Raw genomic sequence first — 22,442 nt, 5'->3', positions numbered from 1 at the left:
TCGAAAAATTCAACACTTTCTTGATAAAAATTTTAAGCAAATTGTAAATAGAAGGAACATTTCTCAACACAATCAAGGCTATTTATCACCGTCCCATGGCCAGTGTCCTGTTGAATGGGGGAAAGTTAGAAGCATTCCAACTGAAATCTGGAACCAGCCAAGGATACCCATTCTCACCACTGCTATTTAATATAGTTCTAGAAGTTTTAGCCACAATCATTAGGCAAGAAAAAAATGAAAGGGATATAAATCAGAAAGGAGGAAGTGAAATTATCCCTATTTGAAGATGGCATGATCTGATATATAGGGGATCCAAAAGACTCTACTAAGAGACTATTGGAACTCATAGAAGAGTTTGGAAAAGTAGCAGGATATAAAATAACACACAGCAATCAACAGCCTTAGTATACATAGACAATACCATAACTGAGAAAGAACTTCTAAGATGAATCTCATTCACAATAGCAACAAAAATTCAAGATACCTTGAAATAAATTTACCCAAGGATGTCAAAGATCTCTATGATAAAAATTGCACATTAAATAAAGAACTAGAAGAAGAAACAAAAAATGAAAAAAATCTTCCATGTCCATGGACTGGAAGAATCAATATCATCAAACTGTCCATACTACTGAAAGCAAATTAGACTTTCAGTACGATGCCAATCAAAATATCATGGGCATTCTTCTAATATATAGAAAAATGATGCTGAAATCTATATGGAAACACAGGAGACCCTGAATAGCTATAACAAAAAAAGCTGCAGCATCACAATACCAGATTTCAAGATATACTACAGGGCAGCTAAAATCAAAACAGCCTGGTACTGGTACCAAAACAGTAGAACAGAATATAAATGTGAGAAATCAACCCATGCATCTTATTTTTAACAAAGGTGCTAAAATCAATCCCTGGAACAAGGACTGTCTCTTCAACAAATGGTGTTGATTTCCATGTGCAGAAGTATGACCCAAGACCTACATCTTACGTCTTTCACTAAGATCCACTCAAAATGGACTAAAGACTGAAATCTATGACCTGACACCATCAAACTATTAGATAACATTGGGGAAACTCTACAAGACATCAGCACATAAAAAGAGTTTTTAGAAAAGGCCCCAGAGGTACAGGCAATCAAAGCAAAAACTGACAAATGAGATTACACCAAATCAAGAAGCTTCTGTACTGTGAAAGAAACAATCAGCAAAGTGAAGAGGCAGCTGTTTAATTGGAGAAACTATTTGCAACTATACCTCTGATAAAAAATTAATAATAACCAGAATATATAAAGAGACAAACTCAACAACAACAAAACAAACAATCCAGTTAAAAAATAGGCAAAGGACTTAAGCAGATATTTTTCAAAAGAGGAAATCCAAGCAGCCAATAGACACATGAGAAAGTACTCTGGATCACTATCTCTCAGAAAAATACTAATCAAAATACAATCAGGTTTCACCTCACCCTGGCTTAGAATGGCTTTCATACAGAAATCAACAAGTAACAATTGCTGGAGAGGATGTGGAAGAAAAGGTACTCTAATCCACTGTTGATGGGAATGTAAATTGGTAAAGCCACTATGGAAGACAGTATGGAGATGCCTCAGAAATCTGAATATAGACTTACCATATGACACAGCCATCTCGCTCCTGCAAATCTAACAAATGGAAATGAAAACAGCATATGAAAGTCCTATCTGTACCTCTATGATTATCTTTGCTCAATTCACAAGAGCAAAGAAATCAAATCAAACCAAATGCCCAAAAACTGAAGCCTGGATAAAGAAATTATGTCCTCTCAACAAGAAAAAGCTCAGGACCAAATGGCTTCACTGCTGAATTCAACCAAACATTTAAAAAACTAACTTCAATTCTTCCCAAGCTATTTAAAACAAATTCCTTCTATGAAGCCAGCATCACCTTAATTCCTAAATCTGGAAAAGATGCAACAAAGAAAACTGTAGACCTACTTCCCTGATGTACAAAGATGCAAAAACCTTCAGCAAAATCCTGGCCAATTGAATTCAACAACACATCAGAAAGATCATTCACGCAGACCACGTGAGATTTATCCCTGGTATGCAGGGATGGTTCAACATCCACAAATGAATCAATGTGATACATCAGATTAACAAAAAAAAATATGATTATCTCAATAGTTGCAGAAAAAGCATTTGATAAAATACAACACCTTTTCATGATGAAAACTCTAAGCAAATTTAGTCTAGAAGGAACATTCCTCAACATAATTAAGGCAAGTTATGACAAACCCATAGCCAGCATACTATTGAATGGGGAAAAACTGGAAGTATTCCCACTGAGATCTGGAACCAGATGAGGATGCTTACTCTCTGCAATGCTATTCAGTATAGTCCTGGAAGTTTTAGCCAGAAACATCAGGCAAGAAAAAGAAATCAAAGGGATTCAGGTCAGTAATGATGAAGTCAAACTATCTTTATTTGCAGGTAATATGATTTTATATATATATATAATATATATAATATATATATATATATATGAACCAAAAGATTCCTCTAAGAGACTACTGAAACTCAAAAAAAGAGTTTGGTAAAATAGCAGGATATAAAATCAACACACAGAAAAACAACAACTTTTGTATATACAGACAATGCCAGAAGTTCTTAGAAAGAACTTCTAAGATCAATACCATTCATAATAGCAACAAAAAATTAAATATCTTAGAATAAGTTTAACCAAGGAGGTCAAAGATCTCTATGATGAGAATTACAAAACTCTAAAGAAAGAAATAGAAGACATAAAAAATGGAAAAAAATATTCCATGTTCATGGATTGGAAGAATCAATATCATCAACATGTTCACTCTTCTGAAAATAATGTACAGATTAAATGCAATATCAATCAACGGACCAAAGATATTCTTCTAAGATATAGAAAAAATGATGCTGAAATTAATTTGGAAACACAGGAGAACTCAGGTAAAGTAATGATATAAAAGAAAAGTAAAGCCAAGGCAATTCCCAACTTGACTCTCACTGGGATTAAACATGACAATAGGTCTGATCTGATTTCATCATCATTTAAAAAATCATCTATTATTTTTCTCTTTATGTTTCTGTGTGGGAGCAAACTGTTGAAATCTTTACTTAATGTATGCTAAACTGATCTTCTGTAGATAAAGATAATCGAAAATGAATCTTGATGTGAATGGAAGGGGAGAGGGAGTGGGAGAGGGGAGGGTTGCGGGTGGGAGGGACATTATGGGGGGAAGCCATGGTAATCCATATTCTGTACTTTGGAAATTTATATTCATTAAATAAAAGTTAAAAAAATGATATATTACAAGGCATTTATAATCAAAACAGCCTGGTACTGGTACAAAAACAGATTGATAGACCAATGGAACAGAACAGAAATGCCAAAAATCAATCCAACCATCCACAACCAACTTATATTCAACTAAGGAGCTAAAACCATTTGCTGGAACAAGGATAGTCTCCTCAACAAATGGTGCTGGGAAAACTGGATTTCCACATGCAGAGAAATGAAGCAAGACCCCTACTTTATGCCTTAAACAAAAATCCATTCAAAATGGATTGAAGACCTAAATCTGACTTAATTCCCTCAAATTGCTAGAGAGCATTGGGGAAATCCTGCAAGACATTGGCCTAAGCACAGAGTTGCTGGAAAAGACCCCAGAGGAACAGGCAATAAAAACCAAGATTAACAAATGGGATTGCATCAAATTGAGAAGCTTTTGTACAACAAAAGAAACAGGAAAGTAAAGAGGCAACCAACAGAATGGGAGAAATTATTTGCAAACCATACAACTGATAAAGGATTAATAACTAGAATATATAAAGCAATAAAAAAACTTAACCTAGTTAAGAGATGGGCCAAGGATTTAAGCAGACATTTTTCAAAACAGGAAATACACATGGTCTGCAGACACATAAAAAAATGCTCAGGATCACTAGCCATCAGGGAGATGCAAATCAAAACCACAATGAGGTTTCACCTCACCTCAATTAGAATGGCTTTCATACAGAAATCAACAAACACAAAATGATGGTGAGAATGTGGAGGAAATGGTACCCTAACACACGATTGGTGGGAATGCAAACTGGTAAAGCTACTATGGAAGACAGTTTGGAGATACCTCAGAAATCTGAATCTAGTCCTACCATACAACCCAGCTATCCCATACCTTAGAATTTATCCAAAGGAAATGAAATCAGTGAATAAAATAAATATTCATCTGCGTCTCCATGTTTATTGTGGCTCAATTCACAATAGCTAAGACATGGAATCAACCTAAATGCCTATAAACAGAATGGAATATGTACTCTATGGTATCCTACACAGCATTTTTAAAAAAGAAATCCAGTCATTTACAGCTAAATAGATGAATCTGGAAAATATCATACTTAGTGAAATAAGCCAGTCCCAAAGGGACAAACACCATATGTTCTCCCTGATCTGTGACAACTAATAGAGCATCTAAAAGGAAACCTGTGGAATTGAAACTGACACTATGAGAAGCAATTACTTGAATAGCCCTTGTCTTGACTGTTGAAGAACAGTTTATTATTATTTTATTTATTTATTTTTATTCAGTTTTTCTCTACTTAATACCATTGGTTAAACTCATTACTTAACATGGAATTAATCATAGATGTAGTAAGTCAATTGAAAATAGATTCCAGTTAAAAATAAGAGTGGAGATGAAAGAGGGAGGAGCTGTACAGATTGGCACACATTCCTACAGACTTACCCCTAAGGGTGAAGCTAAAAACTTGCCATGAGATTCCAAATCCCATTTAGCTGGGTGGCACTAATCCCATCTCATGTGATAAAATGATCATATTATGTACAGAATTGATCATATAGATAGTACCATAGTCAAAGGGATCACATAAATAAGACCAAGCGCCTGGTTATAACAATAAATAGAATTACAAAGGAGAGAACGATCCAACATGGGAAGCAGTCCACACAGCAGACCCATATAATGACAAATGCCCTAAATAGCACTCTGACCTCAGAATCAGCCCTTAAGGCATTGGGATCTGGCTAAAAAGCTCATGGGAGTATTTCAGGTATGGAAAGCCAAGACACTGTGGCAAAAAATGACCTACCTGAAAGATCTCTGTGAGTGTGACCCAAGTGGAAAGAAGGAGCCATCAAAGAAGGATGTCATTTTCTCTGAAGGGAGGAGAGAGCTTCCACTTTGCATATGGCCTAAAAACTCTTGGAGTTTGTGGACTCAAAAGGCCTCCACAGCCTTGGAAGTTCATGGCAAGAGCCTCAGGTGATCACTGACATCATAAATGAGTGTCAGTTGTTAAATCAACAACAGGAGTCACTGTGCACTTGCTCTCCATGTTGGACCTCTGTCCTAATGAGGTGTACTATGAGAATTAATGTTAAAAATTGTCTTCAAACTGTACTTTATGCTTTGTGTGTGGAGGGGGTGCAAACAGCTGAAATACCTACTTAGTATAGAGTTGATATTCTGTTTATAAAGTGAATTAAAAATTAATCTTAATGGAAAATGGAATGGAAGAGGGAGTAGGAGATGGGATGTGAGTGGGGATGAGAGGCAAGAATGAGGGAAAGATGCACTATATCCCTAAAAGCTGTATATATGAAATGTGTATTTATTAAATAAAAACAGTAAAAAAAATAAAGAAATAAAATGAAATTGTGGATAGGTACAGCATGGAATACTACAGAGCAGTAAAAAAATGAAATTTCTTCATTTGCAACAAGATGGATGAAACTGTAAAATATTATCTTTAGTGAAATAAGCCAGTTCCAAAGGAACAATTTCTATATTTTCTCCTTGACCTGTGATAACTGATGGAGCAACTGAAATGCAACCTGTAGAAGTAAAATTGACACTTTGAGAAGTGATGGCTTTGAACAGCCTTTTATTGACCGTTAAGAAGAGTTTTTAGAATTTTTTGTTTTTCTTTTCTTTTCCTTTACCTTATTTTATTTATCCTTTTTCCTTCATTCTAACCTTGAACTCTTTACTTAACATATAGTTAACCACATGTATGTAAGGTTAATCGAAAATAGATCTTAGTCAAAAATATGAATGAGAATAAGAATAGGAAGAGTAAGGGGGTGGAAGTATGAGTGGGAGGGTGGGCATGGTGGGAAGAATTAGCATGATCTTAAAGTTGTAATTGTGAAATGTATAAAGTCCATAACTATAAAGCAGCATAGTTTTGGATACATTTCTATGGACTTACTTCAAGGGTATAGTTTATAAAATTGTCATGGGACTCTAAGTCCCCCTAAGATAGGAGGTAAAAATAACAGCTTAAGTATTATAGAGATCATATGGATAGGATTAAATGTTAAGTTGTCCATACAGATAGGATCAAATGCTAAAGTGATCATATAAATAGGACTTAGTGTTTGATAATAATAACAGACAGAACTAAAAAGGACTAGTGAATACACCAACATAGGAAGTAGTCCATGCAGCAGACTCATAGAATGACAATCACCTTAAGTAGCACTCTGACCTCTGAATCATAGTTTGGAAACATGGAGAGTACATGAAATTGCCAGATAAATCAGGGCATAGGAAAATCTTCCATTCTTTACTTAATACCTTAGATTGGAAAACAGCATCATCTCAGATTCCTTCACAATAATTAAAAAGAAAATAAACTCACAAGAATGTTGAGTAAAAGCTAGAAAAATACAACAGTAAACATAGATGAAATGCTTATAATAGCATGCTACAGAAAAATGATAAAAATGTTTTAAAAATATCAGCAAAATTAATAAAGCACTAGTATGATTAAAAACATGAAAAGTAAAACTAATAAATTTACAAATTAAAACAATCTATTTTTGGGGCCAGCTCCGTGGCTCATTTGGTTAATCCTCCACGTGAGGTGCCGGCATCCCATATGAGCACTGGGTTCTAGTTCTGGTTGCTCCTCTTCCAGTCTAGCTCTCTGGTCCAGGAAGGCAGTGGAGGATGGCCCAAGTTCTTGGGCCCCTGCACCCACATAGGAGACCAGGAGGAAGCACCTGGCTCCTGGCTTCAGATCCGGGTAGCTCCAGCCATTGTGGCCATTTGAAGGGTGAAACAATTGAAGAAAGACCTTTCCTTTCTCTCTCTCTCTCTCTCTCTCTGTCTAACTCTGTCAAATTAAAAAATATTTTAAACAATTTATAGAGCTTAACAAGATGCCAAGAAAATTCTCTAAAATGCTTAGAAATAAAAAATATTACTACAGAAAGAAAAACTGTCATATTCTTAAAATCATTTTAAAAATCACAAACATATCAGCTAGTATTTGCAGACACTAGTCTCCTTTATGTGATCCCTTTGGTTCTTAGTCCTATCATTACGATCAATTGTGAACAGAAATTGATCACTGGGACTAGTGAGATGGCATTGGTACATGCCACCTTGATGGGATTGAATTGGAATCCCCCGGTATGTGTCTAACTCTACCATTTGAGGTAAGTCAGCTTGAGCATGTCCCGAATTGCACATCTCTTCCCTCTCTTACTCCCACTCTTATATTTAACAGCAATCATTTTTCAGTTAAGTTTCAACACTTGAGAATAACTGTGTATTGATTACAGTATTCAACCAAAAGTATTAAGTAGAAAAAATAAACAAAAAAACTACTAAGAGGGATAATGTATTAAGTTGTTCATCAACAGTCAGGGCAAGGGCTGATCAAGTCACCATTTCTCATAGTGTTCATTTCACTTTAACAGGTTTCTTTCTTGGTGCTCAGTTAGTTGTCATGGATCAGGGAGAACATATGGTATTTGTCCCTTTGGGACTGGCTTATTTCATTCAGCATAATGCTTTCCAGATTCCTAACAGGGATCACTTTTCAGTTAAAATTTAAACACCTAAGAATAATTGTGTGTTAATTACAGAGTTCAACCAATAGTACTAGAACAAAAAAATACTAAAATGGATAAAGTATTACATTGTACATCAACCGTCAGGACAAGAGCTGATCAGGTCACTGTTTCTCATAGTGTCAATTTCACTTCAACAAGTTTCCCTTTTGGTGTTCAGTTAGTTGTCACTGATCAAGGAGAACATATGATATTTGTCCCTTTGGGACTGGCTTAATTCACTCAGCAGGATGTTTTCCAAATTCCTCCATCTTGTTGCAAACAACCGGATTTTGTTGTTTTTGACTGCTGAATAAAAAAGGGAGAGAACGATCCAACATGGGAAGTGAGATACACAGCAGACCCATAGAATGGCAGATGTCCTAAACAGCACTCTGGCCTCAGAATCAGCCCTTAAGGCACACAGATCTGGCTGAAAAGCCCATGAGAGTATTACAGGCATGGAAAGCCAAAACACTCTTGGAAAAAAAAAAAAAAACCCTACATGAAAGATCTCCGCCAGTGTGATCCCAGTGGAAAGAACAGGTCATCAAAGAAGGAGATACCTTTCTCTGAAGGGAGGAGAGAACTTCCACTTTGACTATGACCTTGTCTAAATATGATCAGAGTTGGTGAACTCAAAAGGCTTCCATAGCCTTGGCGACTCATGACAAGAGCCTAGGGTGATTACTGAGGCCATAAACAAGAGTGTCAATTTGTTAAGTCAACAACAGGAGTCATTGTGTACTTACTCCTTATGTAGGATCTCTGTCCTTAATGTGCTGTACATTATGATTTAATGCTATAACTAGTACTCAAACAGTATTTTTCACTTTGTGTTTCTATGTGGGTGCAAACTGTTGAAATCTTTACTTAATATATGCTAAACTGATCTTCTGTATATAAAGATAATTGAAAATGAATCTTGATGTGAATGGAAGGGAGGAGGGAGTGGGAAAGGGGAGGGTTGTGGGTGAGAGGGAAGTTATGGGGGGGAAGCCATTGTAATCCATAAATCGTACTTTGGAAATTTATATTCATTAAATCAAAGTTAAAAACAAATAAATGAAAATCACAAACATAGGGGCTGGCACTGTGATGTAGAAGACTAAGCTTCTATCTGCATGCCAGCATCCCATATGTGCACCAGTTTGTCATGTCTGCTCCTCTTCTGATCCAGCTCTCAGCTTATTGCCTGAGAAAGCAATAAAAGATGCCCGATTGCACCCATGTGAGAGATCCTGAAGATCCTGGTTCCTGGCTTTGGATGGACCCAGTTCTGGCCATTGTGGCCATTTGTGGAGTGAGCCAGGGGTTGGAAGATATCTCTATATGTGTCTCTCTGTAACTCTACCTCTCAAATAGATAAAACATTTGTAAAAAATACAAAATAGGAAAGATGCTATATAAACTAAGTAAGTTGACTTATTTTTGAAAGTCAAACCAACAAATCAACAACAAAGAGCACCACAAGTAAAATTTCAGGTCCGGACTTATTGGGACACTCTACATTTTTAAGAAAGAAAAATCATGCAAATTTCCCATAGTCACCCAGAGTGGAAATAACTGAAAAGCATTTTAAAATTTTTTGGAAAGCAAGATTACATCAACTTGTAATTGGATCAGGACATGAAATTAAAGAGCATCTCTTTCACAGAAATTAAGTATTGTAAGTAAAATATTATTATATAAATTACACTATACATGGAAACACGATAGATCAATAATAAGTGAGATAAAAATGCATGAATAATTAGCATTCCCAAATAAATCATGGAAACCATTCATGTATGAAATGCAGGTAAATATTACAAGAAAGCCATGTGTTCATTTAAATATTTAAAGAAATATTACATTAAAAATAATGAATTCCTTAATCCAATCAAGTTTATCTAAAATGAACTTGCAAAAATTGATACAGGATCAATGAATACCTTTTCCTCTGAGTGGAGTCAGACAAGGTTCCTCTCATCACTAACTCCCTTCAGCATAGCACTGAAGGTGTAGTCGTGGAAACAAACAAAAAGGAAATGCAAAATATAAGGCCCTATCTTTGAGCAACCACATGTGTATCACATCATTATACACAAAGATAACCTGAAAATATCCAAAATACAGCAATTAAGAAAAATTGCTGGATCCAAGATCAATAAATAAAACTAACAGGATTACTATATACCACCAAGAAAGCAATGGAAACCATATTAAAGAACAAAACACAAATTAGGAAGAAAATATCTAAAAGAAAATGAACCAAAAGATTAATTTATGTAATGTCTTTCAACATTCTTTTTTTTTTTTGACTTTTATAAAAATGTGTTTTATTTTAATACACGTCTATAAAAGTAGAAATCACATACAAAAATACAGATTACTCTGACATGTTGGCAAACTAGCTTATGGCTGGACTTGAGTTTGAAGTATAGGCACTGTTACTGGGGGCATCTGGAAGTCAACGTCCAACCAGATCCTGTCACCAGCCCTTGTCACTAATCTGTAAACAATAATTTCAAGTAGTATTTAGCACTTTTGAACTACTAAGAAATTGAAGCATACTCATTTCCTGTGTAGCACTACTTTAAAATGTTCTTCCTTAGGTCTGAGCAGATAAGGGCACTTCATACTACTATTTCTAACATTTAAAAAGCTGGATTTAAAAAAGTGAACAGAAATGATGGTTTTTGGCACTTCCATTGCATTTTTCACATATGGGGAGGTCATCTGTTAATTTTTTGTGATTTTCAAGAAGCAGAATTTGATCTTTTTGTTTCTTTGTACCTGTTTTTCAATTTTTGAAATCACTGATTTTTTTTTCCAACACCTGAGTCTGAACTCTTACGTAGGTGCAAGTAGTGCTTACTGCTCTGAAACGGTATGGCACGTTTCTGCTCTAATGTGTATTTCTGATTTACAGGAACATGCAGTTCTTACAGAACTTTAGGTCCAATAACCTTATAAAGTAGATAGTTTCAAACAAATACTACAAAGGACCATTAGAAAAAAAGACAAAATACGTGATTCCAGAGTAATATAAAAATAATCTCAAGAACCTCAACACTAAAGGAAAACAGCAGACAACTTCAGAATTCTTCCATTGAGCTTTTCAAGAATAGAGACTGGTTAATACCGTTCTAAAAGCAAGTCATTTTAAAAGCAGAACAACTCATATTCACATAATTTGATTACCAAGTTAGAAAACCACAATTATATTTCCTTACCTAATTTAGTATTCTGGGAATTTAGTATCTTAACATTAAAGGATACTTCAAATTAATCTGATGTAGAAAATGTCTCTTGAACTTTCAAATCCTATATTGGTTCTGCATTTCTGGTGAGTTCTATTTTGTTTTTTAAGTTTTAAGATGAATTACATGGGGCTTTTTTTTTTTTTGTATTAACCTAATTTCAAATCTAAAGGCTGAGTTGAAATGCATTCTTCTTCTTTTCTTTTTAATCCCTAAACGAGACTGCCTCAAAGGCTACCATCCCGATTCTGGTCAGCCCATAATACAATTAGCTTATTGTTCTTTCAAGCTACATCTTATAAAGCAATGCTGAAAAATTAAATAGATAAAAAGTTTACCATGTAGACTATAAAAACTGCCGATAGTAATTTTAAAACTTGCTTCTAAATAGACTAACACAAGGGCACTTGAAGAGGTGGCTCAAATTTTGCTCTTTTCAGGTATCTTGAAATTATAGGCTCATTTTCCTAACATTTCAAAAGGCCTACAACTTAGGCTCAGAAGAGCACAGCACTAACAGAAGCTTCTATAGTCTTTTCAGGAAAGCAGTACTTCCCATTTCCCTCTCAAATCGCTAATATACTTGCAGAATGAAGCAAAGGGAAAGCTAAGACTAAAACTAGCTGAGTGCCCCTGCGATTGGGCGTCCTTCCTATTTTCCCTGTTCCAAAGAAGATACTGTATCCTGCAATAAATACTTCATAGACAACTGGGTTTCTGCAGTGTCAGTCGGCATTTGATGCCCCATATCTCCTGGTTCTTTTTGTTGCCAATAGTTGGCCTGGCAATGGTGGTAAAATGGGAGCAATTAATCTGTAGATGAGGAAGGGCTTCCCTTAGCAGTTGGAGGGTTCCGTCTGGCACGATTCCGAAAACTTGTAGTGTTTTTAGCGTGGGAATTTCTCCAAGTTCAAGTAAAGTTTCAGGTATTATATCATAGCATCGACTGAGTGAGAGGTGTTGGAGGTAGTTGAGCTGGTGAAATTCCGGAAAGCAGTCATTCTTTAGCATGATGCTGTCACTTAAGTCTAGGTGGACAAGATTGGGGCATCTTCTAACTAGGGTAGAGACATCTGACTTTTGGAGATTCTTTCGGTAGCCACTAAGATTCAGCTGGGTGATGGTCTCTGAGACATGCGCCACAGCCACCTGCACGTGCTTCTCAGTGAAGTCATAGCACCAGGAGAGGTTCAGCTCATCCAGTCTGGAGCAGCCACTTAGCAAAGTCTTCAGGGCAGATTCAGAGAATCCAGAACACCCACAAAGGTTTAGTCGCATTAAATTTGAGTTCTGTGCAAGATTATTGACGATGAGATCCGAAAGCTGTAGGCCTTCCAGGCTTAGGTTTTGCAACTTGGAGCACTGAGACAGAATGCCGTGAAGGGTAGACACGTTTATTACTGAGTTCGACAGGTCCATGTGCTGCACACGGAAAGAGCTGAAATGTTCAACCAATGGTCGGTCCATAAATGATCGCGGGCAGCGGAAGGCAACCACCCCTCGAGACAACAAGCGGCCAATCACATCAGGGTGCAGATTTTTACCTGTGAGGTCTAATGTCTGCCACAGAGACTCGTCAAACGCTAGGCAGTACCATCTCTTACAAACCCCGGAGACTTTCAGTAGCTCGGGGAGGCAGAGACAGGAAAAGATTCCCAGGAGCAGCTCATCGGGAAGGGAATCCCATGAAACACCTGGGACATTTTCTCTATTGATCTTCGGTCTGCGGATGATCACGAAGTCTTTCTCATTGCCTTTGCTCTTCAGGCGTTTCCGCGGGGGGCTCTGTGGGTGGCCCACATTGGAGAGCAGTTCCTGGGGGATGTTTTCACTGTCCACTTCCTCCTTCTCCAGGGCGGAGACCCCCATGCCTGACAGCAGTTCAGAAGTCTTGCTGGAATCCCATCCCCACGTGAAACTAGTGGTGACGTTGCCACTCTGGTCTGGAATCTCCTGGAGGTGTTTCCTGCATTAACTGCAGAGCTGCCCGCCTCCTAGATTCCCGCTTTGGCGCGCAGCGGCTCGAAGCGTGCGGCTCCGGCCCCCGGCGCCAGACCCGCGAACTCTAGTAACGTTCCATCCTCCTCTTTCAACATTCTTAAAAACAATATTTTGGGGGGCAGGCACTGTGGTGCAGTGGGTTAAAACTTTGGCCTGAGGCGCCAGCATCCATAGGGGCACTGGTTCTAGTTCAGCTGTTCCTTTTCCCATCCAGCTCTCTGCTATGGCCTGGGAAAGCAGTAGAAGATGGCCCAAGTTCTTGGGCCCCTGAAACCATGTGGAAGACCCAGAGGAAGCTCCTGTCTCCTGGCTTTGGATCAGTGCAGCTTCGGCCATTACAGCCATCTGGAAAGTGAACTAGCAGATACAAGACCTCTCTCTCTGTCTCTACCTCTCTCTGTAACTCTGTCTTTCAAATAAATAAAATAAATCTTAAAAAATTAATATTTTTAAAAAGACCTGACAGATAGGGCTGGCGCCCTGGTTCAGTGGGTTAATCCTCCACCTGTGGCTCTGGCATCCCATATGGGCACCGGTTCTAGTCCCGGCTGCTCCACTTCCTATCCAGCTCTCTGATATGGCTTGGGAAAGCAGTAGAGGATGGCCCAGGCCCTTGGGTCCCTGAAACCATGTGGGAGACCCAGAAGAAGCTCCTGGCCCCTGACTTCAGATCAGCACAGCTCTGGCCATTGTGGCCATTTGGGGAGTGAACCAGCAGATGGAAGACCTTTCTCCCTGTCTCTCCCTCTCACTATCTGTAACTCTACCTCTCAAATAAATAAATAAAATCTTAAAAAAAAGAAGACCTGACAGAAAAATGAGTGGAGAATGAAGAAAGTCGAGAAGCCAAAGAACAACCAGTAACTAGCCAACCTGCAGCAGTTAACAAAAGCTCCACATCACAATTTCCTAGCAGGAACATGGACACAGGAGGTAAGGAAGAATCCCAAGAGGTGGGAGCACTTTGAATGTGATGGCACCCCAGGCTTAATGGGTGAAGGGGAAGGAAGCAGTTTCAGATCTGAACTCAAACCCCTCCACTCACTCCTGCTTCACAGAGCACAATCATAAGTGGTCTGCCTATTTATATGAAGAGTCTTGATTGACTCAACCTATTGTCACATCATGCATAATCAGCAGCTGTGCAAAGTGCCCAATCAAGAAGTGCCCTTGTCACAGCACTATGTAATCTCATGGGATTATCATATTGAGAGCTACCATATTTGCATATTGATTTGGCTGTGTGTAAGTGGCTCAAACTGCTTCCTGTGACCTTCCCTCAGCAGAGGAGCTGGCAAGCAGGTTGCTAGGACACCTTGAAAGTGAGAAATGGTAAGTGTATGTTCCTGGGCATCAGGTAAGGGGAGTGTATAACTTGTTGGAATTTTCTGGAATTGATTTTAGTGAGATCCAGGATTCACAATGGTTAGCTCTGGAATCTGTGAACCCAAGTTCCCTCTGGGAAAGCTCCTGCCTTAATGTCATTGGCCTACAGGGTGTGGACTGGGCCAACACTCAGGATCCCAGAAATCCCATCACATTGCTTCAAGCAGCAACTTCAAACCAGTCAGGGAACTCTAGCTGGGAAACTGTGCCCTCAGCTCTCATCTCCCTCATTGTGCAGTGAGGATGGCAAAGTCATTAAGGAGAAGGAAGGTTGTGGCCTATGGGATCCTCAGTTGCTCCTTTCTCCGTAGTGGCTAACTAAATTATCTGAGTTTTCTATTTCAGCTCCTCCCAATTTAGCTCTTTCTAGGGGTCTGAGCCCATTTTTTCCACATAATACAATGCCACAAATTGGGTATTTGGGATAGAAAATAAATTCATTTTGGCTATAAATTGTGATCCAAAGCTCAGAGGAAGTATGTTCTATCTGACACAATCCTGAAGCTGTGCAAGACATACCACGGCCTCAGAAAGACAGTTCAGGACAAGCTTTACGTCAGATGCCCTGAAGAGAACCCATTAATGGATGCTCCCATCCACTCTTGAGGAAAAAATCCTACTTGTTCTCTAAAGGTTCCACTTAATCCCACCTTTTAATATCTGATAATGGGGATTCAATTTTTTTTACAAGGGATTCTGTTCAGATAAAGCAGATGTCTCCCCTGAGCTGGTTCCCTTTCATATCCTTTATGGAATCTTGCTGATATTTGATTGCTTTTTAGCCTATCAATTTAATTTAGGAATTAGTTCAATTAGTTCCATAATGTTTTATATTTTTTGGATGAAAATTGAGTTGTTTCAATGATAATGTTTGGCCTAAATATGAATTAGAGGCTCAAAATAGCCAGAATTCAGCACTTTAGATTTCCAAATTCTCTGTGACCTTAATAATTTTATGCAGAGAAGAGGAAAATGGTCAGAGGTCTCTTATGTTCAAGCTTTCTTCCTCCTTTTGGGTCAATTTTTCTCATTCCATTTTCTCATAGAGGAAGAAGGCTAGAACCCTTCCTTTAAACTTTCTACCTCCCCAACCCACCTTTCTCTCTCTCCACCTGAGAAGCAAGCACCTCAGTTGTATGCCCTTTAGGTCACTACACCTTAATTTCTTTCTCCCCCATCCTCCTCTTCCACCCCAATGGCAACAGCAGGCATAGTTGCCACCATTCTACTCTCTTCTTCCCCAAATTATCTTTATCCAGTTCTCCCCAAGGAAGAAAAACTCATTGTAAGCCTTCTGCCCTGTCACCATCCCCACCTTTATCTCATCCACTCTGTGACCCTGATCCTGCAGGTGATCCCCTACCCTATCCCCCATCCCAAGGAATTCTGAAGTCTCAACTTCCAGACTCCTCTCTGACTAATCCACCTAATCCTCCATCATATCCCACTCCACACTCCCACCACTCTATCCTCTCCCACCCTGCCTCCTTCCACTACCCTATCCTCTCCAACTTCACCTTCTGCCCCCATCCTATCTCCTCCTCACTTGTACTCCCAAACTATGCAACCCAAACTCCTCCTCCCTTTTTTCCTAATTGAACTTAGTCAGATTGAAGAATGTCTAGGCTCATTCTCAGAGCATCCCTTTAAATATAGAAAGGGATTTCTCCACCTGACTCAGTCCTATAGCTTCACTTGGAATGATCTGTATTTAATTCTATCCCCTACCCTAATTCCAGATGAATTTGAATGTATCTGACATCCCCTGCCAGACAGATACCTAGAGGCAGCTAGAGCTGTCCCCAGAGCCAACCCTAACCTGGATTGGACTTACCAACCCAGGGACTCAGGGCTACGGGTCTGAGACCACATGATCTCATGCCTACTGGTGGCTATGAATAAGAACAGCCATAAGCAGGTTAATTATAAGAAGATACAAGAAGTTACACAGGAATCCAATGATAATTCTGCTCTATTTATGTCCTGTCTTACAAAGGCAATGATAAAGTATACTAACACCAATCCCAATTCCCCAGAAGGACAGCTATTTTTAGATTTCCATTTTATGTCTCAGTCAACTCCACATATCTGTCACAAACTCTACAAATTACAATACGGTCCACAAACCCCTCAGAGGGACCTCATAGATGTGGATTTTTATGTTTTTCACATTATATTTCATGGATTAAGTATTCAGAAGGAAATAGAAAACTAGTTTCAGATGCTTGCCTCTATAATCCATCAACACCCCAATTGTCAGCTAAGTCCCACCCCTCAGGTCCCTGTTATCAATGTTGCAATGCTGGGCACTGGGCAAAGGCCTGCTCCAACTTGAAGACTACCTTAGTTAAAGGATCTATCCCTCTTGGGGCCTGTATTAAGTGTGGCAATATTGGACATTGGGCCAGGAGCTGCCCTAACCCAAGGCCTTCCCCTGTTTCATGTTTCAAGTGCAGACAATGAGGTCACTGGAAGATATACTGTCCCCAGGGAGGCAGACTTCCCATTTCTGGAACAGCCCTCTGCTCAAACCCCTCTGGCACAGGACAACTCATCTCAAACTTAACAGAATGAGGAGGCCCAGATTCCACAGCCTCCATCACAAATGAGTCCAGGGACTCAAGAGTAATAAGGGACAGTGTCCAGCAAGTGAGTTTCTTTCTTGGTGAAAACTGGGGCTAATTTACTTTTTAAATAAATATTGTGGTCCACTCCTTCCTTCCTCAATCTCTGTTGTTGGCAAGAAAGTCTTAACTGAAATGCCTAATAAGACCCCTCCCTTATATTGCTCCTTCTGAGATGTTACTCTCCTGCATTCCTTTTTCATCCTTCCTAACTGCCTCACCCTCCTTTTAAGCAGGTTCCTTCTCCAATGCTTGGGGTCATCAATCTCCATTTCCACCAGGGATAAAACACAAGCTTTTATATTTCACATATGGACCTTCCTTTCCCCATCTCTCCACCCCAGATTCCCTCCCTTCCCTTGGTTAATCCTGTAGTGTATGATATCTCCCACCCAGTAATTGCCACTCGCCATACCCCCATTCACATCTTTCTACAAGACCCTACAAAAACTATTGTTGCCCAATATTCTTTAAGCCCAGAAGGCCATAGAGGTCTAAAGCCTGTCATAGATCACCTTGTCCAAGCTTACATACTCATTCCCACCCACTCCCCCATAACACACCTGTACTTTGAGTTAAAAAACAAGATGGTTCTTATCACTTATTACAGGACCTCTGATGTATTAATTCTGCTGTCCATCCCATATATATTTCTCTGTAGCCCCTTCCAAGACTTGTCTCCAATACACTAGTCTTTTAAACTTTCTAGCTGAGAAAGGTTATAGGGTATCTCTGAAGAAGGTTCTTCTATAAGCACCCACCTTGAACCTTCTCAATCCTCTTAAATAGTTCCTCCTCTATATTCATAGTTCTAAGGGGCAAGAACTTCATCTCCTGGCCCAAAAGGCTGAAGACTATTATACCTGAGGTCCAGTTCTCCAAACAATTAGATGGGGTTTACCAAGGCTAGTCCCAATGCCTAAGTGTCCTGGCCACAGCAGCCCTTCTCATATTTGAAGCCCAGAAGCTGACCCTTTATCAACTCTTCTAAACCTGCTCTTCTCATGGGTTGCAAGACCTCCTCAGCTACTGGGCTTTTCAATCTGTATCACCATCTCAGATCCAATTTCTTCACTCTACCCTTCTCCAGCCCACTGTTACCTTTCATGGCTGCTCTTCTCTCAACACATCTACTCTCCTCCCCACCACTGTCTCTGACCCCTTAGAACCCCATTCCTATTCTGACTTCCTTAATTTTTTTTCCCTGACTACATTTCACCACCTCACAAACACTGCTATTCCCAAAGCCCCAGATTTGGTCACTGATGGTAGTGCTTCTAAAACCCCTTTTCCTGCTGGATATGCAATAATTGAGGGGCATTGTGATGATGTCCTCTTCTTCCTTGCATAGGGTCATAGAGGCTGGGCCCCTACCTCAAGGTACTACCTCTGAGCAGGCTGAATTCTTAGCCTTGATTCAAGCCTTCATCTCAGCCAAAGGGAAGACAGTCAATATATACACAAATTCCTCATATGCCTGTAATATCATCCATTCCAATGTCCAGATATGTCAAGATAGGGGCTTTCTTTCTTTTTTATTTTTATTTTTATTTTTATTTTTATTTTTATTTTTTTGATGGGCAGAGGTAGTGAGAGAGAGAGACAGAGAGAAAGTTTTTCCTTTCCTTTGGTTCACCCCCCAAATGGCTGCCACAGCCAGTGCACTGCACCAATCCAAAGCCAGGAGCCAGGTGCTTCCTTCTGGTCTCCCATGCGGGTGCAGGGCCCAAGAACTTGGGCCATCCTCAACTGCACTCCCAGGCCACAGCAGAGAGCTGGACTGGAAGAGGAGTAACCGGGATAGGATCCAGCATCCCAACTGAGACTAGAACCCAGGGTGCCGGTGCTTCAGGTGGATGATTAGCCCAGTGAGACACAGTGCCAGCCAATAGATTTCATATACACAGATCTATGAACAGAGTGATACTTCCCAACTTACCCTCTCTCCTGCCCATACTCCATACCTTCTTCCACCTCCCTCTCTCATTCCCACTCTTAATTTTTATAAAGATCTACTTTCAGTTTACTTAATGATTATAAAGTTAATCCTACAATAATTAAAAGAGTTCAACCAATAGTATGAAGGAAAAAATAACTGTTCCTGAACACAAGGGCTGTAAACAATCATCAAATCTCAAAATGTCCATTTCACACAAATGCATTACATTTTAGGTAGTCTATTAGTTATCTTGGATCAGGGAAAACATGATACCTATCTCTTTGGGACTGACTTATCTCAATATAAGAGATAAGTATAATGGTTTCTAGTTACATCCTTTTTTTTTTTTTTTGCAAAGACAGGATTTCACTTTTTTACAGCTGAGTGAAATACTCCAAGTGTTTATATACAATAATTTCTTTATCCAGTCTTCAGTTGATAGACATTTGGGTTGATTCAATAGCTTGTTTATTGAGAATTGAGCTGAAGTGAATATAAGAATACAGATAACTAGATAACAGATATCTAGTAGAGAAATTATTAATAAGAATGTACAAGATTGTATAGTTAACATGCTAAGAGATGAAAACAAAAATAGCACACCAAAAATAATTTGAATTCCAGTATGACATGGCTCATATAAAATGCTAATGTCTCTGGAAAAAATAGAATACTTTCAATGTCCATGTCTCAATTTTCAGCAGCCCTGGAAGACAATAAATAATAGGTTAGGAAACACTGATTAAAAAATAGTAAGAAGCATTTGTGGATATTCCTTTAAGAAGCATTTGTGGATATTCCTTTTGAACTATAGTCTTTATTTTTTTAACTTTTATTTAATGAATATAGATTTCCATAGTACAGCTTATGGATTACAATGGCTTCCCCCCACAATGACTTCCCTCCCACCCGCAACCCTCCTAGTTCCCACTCTCTCTCCCCTTCCATTCATATCAAGATTCATTTTCAATTTTCTATATATACAGAAGATCAGTTTAGTATACATTAAGTAAAGATTTAAGCAGTTTGCACCCACATAGAAACACAAAGTGAAAAATACTGTTTGAGTACTTGTTATAGCATTAAATCTCAATGTACAGCACATTAAGGACAGAGATCCTACATGAGGAGTAAGTGCACAGTAACTCCTGTTGTTGACTTTACAAATTGACACTCCTGTTTATGGCATCAGTAATCTCCCTATGCTCCAGTCATGAGTTTCCAAGACGATGGAAGCCTTTTCAGTTCACCGACTCTTATCTTATTTAGACAAGGTCATAGTCAAAGTGGAAGTTCTCTCCTCTCTTCAGAGAAAGGTACCTCCTACTTTGAAGACCTGTTCTTTCCACTGGGATCTCACTCACAGAGATCTTTCATTTAGGTGGTTTGTTTGTTTGATTGTTTGTTTGTTTGTTTGTTTGCCACAGTGTCTCACTTTCCATGCCTGAAATACTCTCATGGGCTTTTCAGCCAGATCGGAATGCCTTTAGGGCTGATTCTGAGGCCAGAGTGCTGTTTAGGACATCCACCATTCTATGAATCTGCTGAGTATCTCGCTTCCCATGTTGGATCACTCTCCCCTTTATTTATTCTATCGGTTAGTATTAGCAGGTACTAGACTTGTTTATGTGCTCCCTTTGACTCTTAGTCCTTTCATTATGATCAATTGTGAACTGAAATTGATCACTTGGACTGGTGAGGTGGCATTGGTACATGCCACCTTGATGGGATTGAATTGGAGTCCCCTGGTATGTTTCTAACTCTACCATTTGTAGCAAGTCAGCTTGAGCATGTCCCAAATTGTACAGCTCTTCCCTCTCTTATTCCCACTCTTATATTTAACAGGGATCACCTTTCAGTTAAATTTCAACACTTAAGAATAACTGTGTATTAATTACAGAATTAAACCAGTAGTATTAATTAGAACAGACAAAAAAAAAACTACTAAGAGGGATAACATATTAAGTTGTTCATTAACAGTCAGGGCTATGCTGATCAAGTCACCGTTTTTAATAGTGTCCATTTCACTTCAACAGGTTTCCTTTTTGGTGTTCAATCAGTTGTCACTGATCAGGGAGAACATATGATATTTTGCCCTTGGGTCTGGCTCAATTCACTCAGCATGATGTTTTCCAAATTCCTCCATCTTGTTGCAAATGACCGGGTTTCATTGTTTTTGACTGCTGTATAGTATTATATACAGTACATGTCCCATAATTTCTTTATCCAGTCTACTGTTGATGGGCATTTGGGTTGGTTCCAGGTCTTAGTTATTGTGAATTGAGCTGCAATAAACATTAATGTGCAGACTGCTTGTTTGTTTGCCAATTTAATTTCCTTTGGGTAAATTACAAGGAGTGGGATGGCTGGGTTGAATGGTAGGGTTATCTTCAGGTTTCTGAGGAATCTCCAGACTGACTTCCATAGTGGCTTGACCAGTTTGCATTCCCACCAACAGTGGGTTAGTGTCCCTTTTTCCCCACATCCTCGCCAGCATCTGTTGTTGGTAGATTTGTGTATGTGAGCCATTCTAACCGTGGTGAGGTGAAACCTCATTGTGATTTTGATTTGCATTTCCCTGATTGCTAGTGATCTTGAACATTTTTTCATGTGCCTGTTGGCTCTTTGCATTTCCTCTTTTATTTATTTATTTATTTATTTATTTATTTATTTGACAGGCAGAGTTGACAGTGGATTTCCTCTTTGAAAAATGTCTATTGAGGTCTTTGGACCATCTCTCTTTTTTTTTTAAACTTTTATTTAATGAATATATATTTCCAAAGTACAGCTTATGGATTACAATGGCTTCCCCCCCATGACGTCCCTCCCACCCACAACCCTCCCCTTTCCCACTCCCTTTCCCCTTCCATTAATGTCAAGATTCATTTTTGTTTCTTTTTATATACAGAAGATCACTTTAGCATACATTACGTAAAGATTTCAACAGTTTTCTCCCACACAGAAACATAAAGTGAAAAATACTGTTTGAGTACTGGTTATAGCATTAAATCTCAATGTACAGCACACTAAGGACAAAGATCCTACATGAGGAGTAAGTGCACAGTGACTCCTGTTGTTGACTTACCAAATTGACACTCTTGTTTATGGCGTCAGTAATCACCCTAGGCTCTTGTCATGAGCTTCCAAGGCTATGGAAGCCCCCTGAGTTCACTGACTCTGATAATTTTTAGACAAGGCCATGGTTAAAGTGGAAGTTCTCTCCGCCCTTCAGAGAAAGGTACCTCCTTCTTTGATGACCCGTTCTTTCCACTGGGATCTCACTCACAGAGATCTTTCATTTAGGTTTATTATTTTTTCCCCAGAGTGTCTTGCCTTTCCATGCCTGAAATACTCTCATGGGCTTTTCAGCCAGATCCGC

The 22,442-nt window shown here is 39.0% G+C and overlaps 1 protein-coding gene and 1 pseudogene across 2 annotated transcripts in view; one reads left to right on the top strand and one right to left on the bottom strand.

The window, feature by feature from the left end:
• The window catches only part of LOC103345491 (zinc finger protein 717), a 554,757-nt gene that overhangs the window by 485,440 nt on the left and 46,875 nt on the right, over window positions 1–22,442 (top strand). The gene's annotated exons all lie outside the window — the stretch shown is intronic.
• On the bottom strand, window positions 10,155–13,196 carry LOC149124789 (S-phase kinase-associated protein 2 pseudogene; annotated as a pseudogene). The gene has a single exon (XR_016211504.1). The product of XR_016211504.1 is annotated as an S-phase kinase-associated protein 2 pseudogene (transcript).

The sequence above is a fragment of the Oryctolagus cuniculus genome, chromosome 8 (assembly GCF_051225735.1).
Source record: "Oryctolagus cuniculus isolate XC-2025 breed Fujian yellow rabbit chromosome 8, ASM5122573v1, whole genome shotgun sequence".
NCBI lineage: Eukaryota > Metazoa > Chordata > Mammalia > Lagomorpha > Leporidae > Oryctolagus > Oryctolagus cuniculus.
The sequence above is the reverse complement of the archived record's forward strand: the minus strand, read 5'-3'. Positions and strand labels throughout refer to the sequence as shown.